The following is a 7562-nucleotide window of genomic DNA, read 5'->3' as shown; positions in this document are numbered from 1 at the left end:
CATTTTCCGAATTTGGCCTCGCATTCAAACCTTTAAAATACTTCAATGGGATAAAATTTCTCGGTTGGGCCTATCCGCGAAATTCAAAAATTTCGCGGGGACTTAATTTCGCGGTTTGCACTGGTTGGCAAACGATATCATACTGCAGGATGCAAGTGAAATTTTTCAATCCGCGGACGTAGACGCCCAGCCGGCAAAAAAACGTTTAAAAAACGTTTAAAAAACGTTTTTCACAACGTTTGGAAAACGTTTTTTTCAGGTTGTATTTGTCGCACTTTACAACGTTTTTTCACAACGTCAAAAAAACGTTTTTCAAACGTTTATAGATTACGTTTTTGCAAGACGTTTAAAAAACGTTTTTTCTACGTTTTCTTCTAGCCACTTGAAAGACGTCTTTTTGGAACGAATTATGGACGTCTCTAGGACCTTTCCGAGACGTCTTAATTTTATTAATTTCGGTATGGTACGTTTCTGAGACGACTCAAAAACGTCTTTAAAAGTTATTTTAGATTAGTTTTAACACGTCTCTAAGACGTTCTTTGCCAAAATAATTCCTATTCATTGCACTATTATGAGAAAGACCGTACACACATTTGAATTTTCTTTGAATGCTCTTTTCTATATAATTTTCTGGGTATGAAAATCTACAATCAGTATAAATTAAACGCAATGAAATCAAAAATTTGATGTTCTTTCTCTCCCGTCCTTCCTTTCTGGCATCTTTGTGATAATCATTCCAAACGTTTCCAGTATGATTGCTATTCGAAGTGTTAAAAAACGATATCTTGATTGCGATTTCTTTGGTCTCCTTCACACATTTGCGATCCTGAAAAAATAAAAGACGAATAGTAAATTTGATTTTTTAGCTGCGGTTGAGACGTTGAAAAATACCTTTTCTTTCCACGGAAAAAAGAATGCTCCAGAAGGATAAAGAAAAAACTTCTTAAATTTCATGGCCAAACTTTATGTTTCACGAAATGTATTCTACCAAGGAATTTGCTAAATTATTGTCGTTGAGACAGGGGTGTTTCCAAGTCAAATTTCAGTAGTTTGAAGTACCAAGCTCACTCAGTGATGCAGGGGTATTAACAAGAAATTAGCATAGTTTTGGAAAGATATTATTAAAGTCTTGTGACATTTCACCTACCTTTACTAGCATATTTTCGGTACTTTCTGCTGGAGACCACACAAAGTCAGCTGAGGATAGTCGCAATAAGGAAACCAATAATACACTCCAGCTTGAATCTGAGGGAAAAGAAGTTAAAATAAAAAGTTTTAACATAAAGTTTACTGAAGATTATGTAACTTTTCCAGGGTTTGCTCTCAAAAATAAATATCATCATAAATTGAAACCTGAAATAAGCTACACCGATAAAGCCTCTAAGAATTAACTTAAATATCAAAAGCATTTTCAGTTTAATGTAAACTACTTACATTATCTAGTTGATTTTTGTAAGAGAACCAGCTTCTACCAGTCTTCGTGCATGAAACATCCAACTTTTACAGAACCTTTATTTTTTTTTCTTTTGAACTTTGAACTACAAGTGATTTCGAATTCGAACGTTTGAACGTTCGAACGTTCGAAAGCTGTCCAGAAAAGAAGCCATTACATTGTTAATTCGGCGGACGATGGGGGCGGCGAGTGGGAGGGGAGCGGGTGCGTGGTTTGTAATTTGGAAAGGGCGTGACGGAGAGAATTTCACAAGTTTCTATTCTACGGGTGGGCAATCTTACGAGGTATTCAAACAGGGAGTGGGCGTTTTATTGAAATATATTTAACACTTAAAAAGAAGTCAATAAAGTAAAAGAGAAAAAGATATATATAGAATATCTCTCCTATATCTCAGAACAGGTAGGTAAAGTCTCAGAAATCTTCTTGGGATAAAAGCTGAGAGTCGATGAGGTTATATTTATATTATATTTCAAATATAAATCTTGGGCACTACACTTTCGTCTCAAAAAAACGTTTTATAGACGTTTAAAAAACGTTGATCAAAATCACGTTTAAATCAAGTTTAGAAAAAACGCTTATTAAACGTTGTTAGCAAAACCTTTGAAAAACGTTTGGATTATAACGTTTCAAGAACGTTTTATAAACGTTATGAAATAACGCGTTTTCTCTACAACGTTGAAAAAACGTTTTTAAAACGTTTTTTGGCAACGCGTTTCTTCACAACGTAATTTAAACCTAAAAAAAACGTTTTGAAAACGTTGTGTGCCGGCTGGGCGGGGGTTCGGTTATTATCAGTTAGGGTTAGGGTTGGAGCTCGAGAGTCACAATATAAGGCCGAAGTCCTTAGGGATCCTTGTAGGGGCACCGGTAGGGTTGGGAGCTTTCTTAATTAAGGTCTGTAAACTACACGCTATAAGTATTTGTGAATGACAGTTATCTGTCGTGTCTCGTTGGCGCAAGCGGTTAGGCATTGGGCTTGTAAACCAAGGTTGCGTGCATTTGGTGGTTCGAGCCGGGGTCGATGACCTGTTTCACCGGTATGGGCAAATTTCAGAAAAATACTTAGAAAACAGTTAGAAACACGTGAAAAAGATAGAAAATCAGGATAGAAGATAGGAAGGTAGAAAATAGGGGGAAAATAAGAGATGATGCATCCTGGAGTATGATATCGTTTGCCAACCGTTTGCACTATTGGGTGGCAATATTGTCACGATTTTGTATCTTTATACTGTCAAATCATGCATATTGGTTGTTGAAATACACATTATTTGCGCTTTTTTGATGCAAGTAACCATTCAAGAAGTATTTATTTGACATATTTTGAGTTTTGATTAGAAATATTTCGCGGATGGGGCCCTTCCAAATTTCTATTGGGATTTAATTTCGTGGATGACAACCAAATCCGCGAAAGTTTATCCCAATTAAAGTACCTTATTGGTACTAATTTTCGTGCAGAGTCCCATAAATGCGTGAAATTATGCGCAGTCAGGGAATGCGTGAAAATTAGTACCATATTTAAAAAAAAGTGACTAGACATTTATCGTTAAAATATCTTTATTTTATTTATATACATAGAAAAAAATATATCGGACCGGAGGCCTTTGTGCGCGAAAATTAATACCGACTATTTGAAATCAATGGGCTGGTGCGCAAAAAATTAGCACTAAATTAAAATTAAAATTATGCGAGTTAATCGATAGCAAAACAAACGCAGCAATTTGATTGGACGAAAATCTTTGTGATGTTTACTTAGTATTTAGACCGGCCGCGCGCGCAGATTAAATTTGTAATGTTAAAGTTAAAGGGAGATGCGTTCCTTAAAGTAATAACTAGAAACAACATGTTTAAGGGTACGCACATACTAGCCAACGGGTAAGTAGAAAATTTGGCCCACCTCTCTGTCCCGGGCCATATGGCCTACCTTTGGCCCACCTTCAAAGTCTTCAAAAGAAAAAATTATTTTTCATAAACTTCATTTTTTCTTTAAAAGATCACCAATGGGTGTGGCATCCGTCCGTTCTATATTTGGAACCCATACAGTTTGATCCAAGTTGGTCAGAACACCTTTTAATAGCACTTTCGATTTGAATCTGAATATGACGCTGCGAATCTGAATATGACGCTACCAATTGACGCTAAGCTCATTTTGGTCGATCATCGATCTGTATTTCGACCTCGTGTAGGCGCTTTATGATTGGTTCAGATAGATTCAAATTAGCCAATGAAATTCATGTATCACATGCAAGCGCGGGAAATTAAAAGGTGTAAAATACTTAATGGGATACTGATGGGATACTGACTCAAGACTTTATGTTAAAAAGTAAAAAAAAAAAAAATAGAGATAAAGAAAACATAAAAAGTGTAACAGAGAGCAAGACTTTGTAATACTAATGTTTTGGCAAAAGAAGTCCTTTCTCTCATAAAACGATACCCTTGTTTTTAACGTTTTTTTAATCCTTTTTTTGACATTTTTTAAATTGACATTTTAGGTTTTTGAACATAACTTTTGAACCAATGAAGTAAAATTAAAAAGTAATACATTAAATTTTGAGTTATGCTTTCCTCTGAATGATTCCGAAACAATCTTTGAAATATCTCTTTTCTACTGCCTAAAATATCAAATCAAAGAGGGTAACTTATTTGTGGCACACCCGGTATGTTCTTTGAATATGTTGATGGGAGTTTTTGGACCAATATAGTTTGATTTCTTAAAGATCACAAACAAGCGAGGGGTCCCTTTAAATTATAAAACATAATTCTAAAACAATGGCATAATCTTTTCTCGCTTTTGTTTACCACGGTAAATTTATGCAACAAAAAAGAAATAAGTAAGCAATGGAACTACGGATAATTACGACCGTAAAATTATGAAATGCGTGTATAATAAAGAAACAATAGAAAAACATTAACACCCATGTCTCACAGCCCCGGTAGAAGCTTTTCCCGCAGAAGGGACAAAAATTTCTGGCTTTGGCACTTTCTCTGTGTCGTCGAATGTAGATGGATAGTGCATCTGCAATTCGACACTTGCTTCTCTCATTTTCATTCAGCATGAATGTTCGAAGGATCTGTAAAAAAGTGCGATCTAACAAAAATAATGAGGTGGTCTCTGGGTTAGGGGAGTTCAACATGAAATTGAAAATAAATGACTTTTTTATAAGCAAGTGTCTGCCCCTTATTCAGGCCCGAATATGCTTAAACTTTCAAAGCATACATGAATAGCCTATGCTTATTCTTATTATAATGCTCATAATTCACCTCGTATCGAGCCAAGTTTTTGTAAAATCTCAGTAATTATGTAAACATTTGATTCAAAAAGCGTTAAGATTTTGGGAACAGTGAAATGTGGTTAATCGTGGAATAAAAGAAACTACGAATATGTAACCTAATAAGTAATTAAACTTACCAATTTGGCAATGTCCAATCTTCTAGCCCTCTCGCGTGTCTTTTTGGTTAAAAGCTTGTGTTCCTTCACCATGTCTGCGAAAGCGTTCTAAAAAGCAAATAAAAAAACACAAATAGAGACCTTTATCAGGGTCGAAAGACGTCATTATGAATTAATACAGTCCAAGATAACAAATGAAGCTTAGTTTATCCATTAAATCAAAGTGTGGTGTCTATACAATTTACGTCAAAAGCCACAAATCCAACTTCAACATTCGAACCTTTTGAATGTTTTGTTTATAATTTGAAATGAATTCGATTGGAAAACGCATGCGTGGTCATGCGCATAAAGCCATATCTTGTCATCTTATTATGCAATGCTGATTCAGCATAACAAAAAGGCGCCTTTTTGGCTATACACAGGGAGAGCCAAAAAAAGATGTAGCCACACCCATTATTGACACTGATTCTTAACTTAAATTTACTCTGTAAGGTTAAGTCCCTATATAAAAAGCTCTTCAGAAAAATTCCAACCGTTAGAGGATGAATTGCCGAAAGGGTACAAGGGAATTTCTAAAAGAAATGAGACTAGGCCTAGGGGTATCAGAGTAATTTGGTTGTCAAGGGGTTATAATTAAATGATTGAAAATGGGTTTTACCCGTGTCCAGGGGTTACCCATTTAAATGTGAAAAAGTAGGCTACCTACGAAATAAATATTTGAAATATCTTACCATTAAAAGGTTGTGGGTGCAGTGGCGTTCATGTAAATAGTCATCAACAACCCACTCTGTTCTTGATGCTGACTGAACTTGGGGAGGAGCGATTGGTTCATCAGGTAATTCCCCTGACGAGAGATCATTTGATACAGCCGATTCATTTCTCCTGCGTAACTCAAACTCCTTCCGTTCTTTCTCAACAAAATACTTTTTCAAAAAAGGCACAACCCGGTCATCATCGAGAGGATTAGAATCATGCTCAATCTCGATACCATGTTTCGCCAAACCAAATAAGAATTCCAATTCTATACCAGATGAGGCCCTTTTTTGAAAAAGTCGACGAGATATGACGAGAAATATCGAATAAGATACGCTGTAGGTAAAACTCCAAGACCTTTTGAAAGACTTCCAAAATAGTTCGAAAAACAAGGCCTGGTCACGCATGCGCAGAAAGCACAGCCTGCATTGCAGAGCAACGAAAAAGTGACACGTATATTACAATCAAAGGGGCGCGATTTTAGCGAAAAGTACCAGCAAAAAAGTTAAACTACCAGGTGGTACTAAACACAATATCTATCGGTTTTCTAAAATATGAAGCATAGGCCTTAAAAATATCTTTGATCACAAATTACTAAGGTTGTTGGTAGTATCAAGTCACAAAAGAAGAAATGGCAGAAAACAACAAGAGTGGTAGGTGTTTACTTTTTCTTCCTTTAACTTGTTTACGTTATGAAAAACAAAATATACAGAAATTACTAAGGTCTGTCTCAAATGTTGACACTTTAGTTTTTTGACATCTTCTCAACACCCATTTATGCTATGTTAGAAAATATGCACTGTTGGAAAAAATTAAAGATTTTTTCTCCTAAACTCTTCATACTTTTGAGACGGACAGACTTTAAATCTATGCTTACTCTTGAACAACCCTGTCTCACAGCCCCAGTGGAACTTTTTTTCTCACAGTGGGGAAAAAATTCCTATCAAAATCCTAATGTGAATAGAAATTCTTGTATTGTTCCAATGTTAAAAAATCAAGTTAGAATGGTTTTGGACTGCAATTTTTAAACATGGAATTTCGAATGGGGAGGAAATCAAACTCAATTCTCCAGTGGGGTTGAAATTACAGGGTTTATTCCCACCGGGGAAGAAATTTTTGCATATGTCCCAAAAATGCATTAATTTTCCGCCCAAGTTCCAGTCCCTAAACCATAAAAAATTATACATTTTTGGAAGCGTATTTGGATGTAGAATACCGTATTCGGTGTAACTTAAATTCTTTCTCAGCAGAATTTGAGTTTTTTTGAGAAAACGTGATTATGACGTCATTATTTATGACGTCATAATTTTAAAAAGTTGAATATCTCAAGAACTAATACTCAAAGCTTTATGAAATTTGGACCAATGATAGAACTCATCAAGAGGAGGAGAATAATGCAATTCTGGGACATATTAAGTTACCCGAACAAACTTTCCAGTGAAGCTGTGGTCCGAGACAGGGGTGTTTTTAATGGCTGATATATACTATAACAACGACTAATTATTGTGAAAAAGAATTATCCCATGGGTATTTGGTACTTTACTGACCGGTCTGTAAAATACACGATAACCCCTTCCTGAAATAAAAGAACTAAGTGGAGCTTTTCGACTTCGACTAAATTTTGACCAGTGATAGACCTTTGACGGTGCACGAATATCTATTTTTGAAGTGTGCGAAAATTAAAGGCGCAAAACATTAAAGGGCTAGAAAAAAATATAAGTCGTCAACAAATATAGTAAAATGGTGATTTCTCTTTCTTTTATACAGGTTTCAAACAATGCTTCTGTAAGACGTTCGGCTGTGCTGGAAAACTGGTTTCAACAAAAACGGTTCGACGCCACATGGAGAAAGATTACGCCACTTTGAAATCGGATAGGCTTGATACTTTGCGAAACCATGAATATCGACGAACCGTTCATTTCAACGAAGATTTGTACACAGAATCAGACGTTGCCAAAACAAAGCTTTAAC

The 7562-nt window shown here is 35.6% G+C and overlaps 1 long non-coding RNA gene across 1 annotated transcript; it reads right to left on the bottom strand.

Annotated features, from left to right (window-relative positions):
- Nucleotides 1-592: 592 nt before the first annotated feature.
- On the bottom strand, nucleotides 593-1510 carry LOC136814040 (uncharacterized). Its single transcript, XR_010847589.1, has 3 exons — nucleotides 1435-1510; nucleotides 1148-1245; nucleotides 593-826 (listed from the first exon to the last, which is right to left on the bottom strand). It is a non-coding gene; the product is annotated as an uncharacterized lncRNA (long non-coding RNA).
- Between the last annotated feature and the right edge of the window lie 6052 nt (nucleotides 1511-7562).

The sequence above is a fragment of the Clytia hemisphaerica genome, unplaced genomic scaffold (genome assembly GCF_902728285.1).
Source record: "Clytia hemisphaerica strain Z4C2 unplaced genomic scaffold, Clytia hemisphaerica genome assembly, whole genome shotgun sequence".
NCBI lineage: Eukaryota > Metazoa > Cnidaria > Hydrozoa > Leptothecata > Clytiidae > Clytia > Clytia hemisphaerica.
Note: the sequence above shows the minus strand (reverse complement) of the source record. Positions and strands in the feature narration are given on the sequence as shown.